Source organism: Penaeus monodon, chromosome 15 (genome assembly GCF_015228065.2).
Source record: "Penaeus monodon isolate SGIC_2016 chromosome 15, NSTDA_Pmon_1, whole genome shotgun sequence".
NCBI lineage: Eukaryota > Metazoa > Arthropoda > Malacostraca > Decapoda > Penaeidae > Penaeus > Penaeus monodon.
Window position 1 is genome coordinate 33,477,982 of NC_051400.1, and position 306 is coordinate 33,478,287.

Genomic DNA, 306 nt, shown 5'->3' on the forward strand with positions numbered 1-306 from the left:
CCCCTTGAGTTGATTACAATATTGAGAACTTTGAAGGAAGGATAGAAATAGGAAATAAATTAAGACGAGGAAATAGATAATGAGATAATGAGAAAGGTAAATGAGAGTGTAATGAATACAATCTATGTAGGTCTTTGTTTCTGTGTACGTGTGTGAGTGTATGTGCATGTAGGTACGTTCATTATTACAGATTAGCATGCTTATCTCTCTTAAATTACCTTTATGGTCATTACACCGTCCGGTCTCTAATTCATCTCAATTTAGTGTTAACCTTGAAATGAAATCTTTTTATATCACACCGTTCAA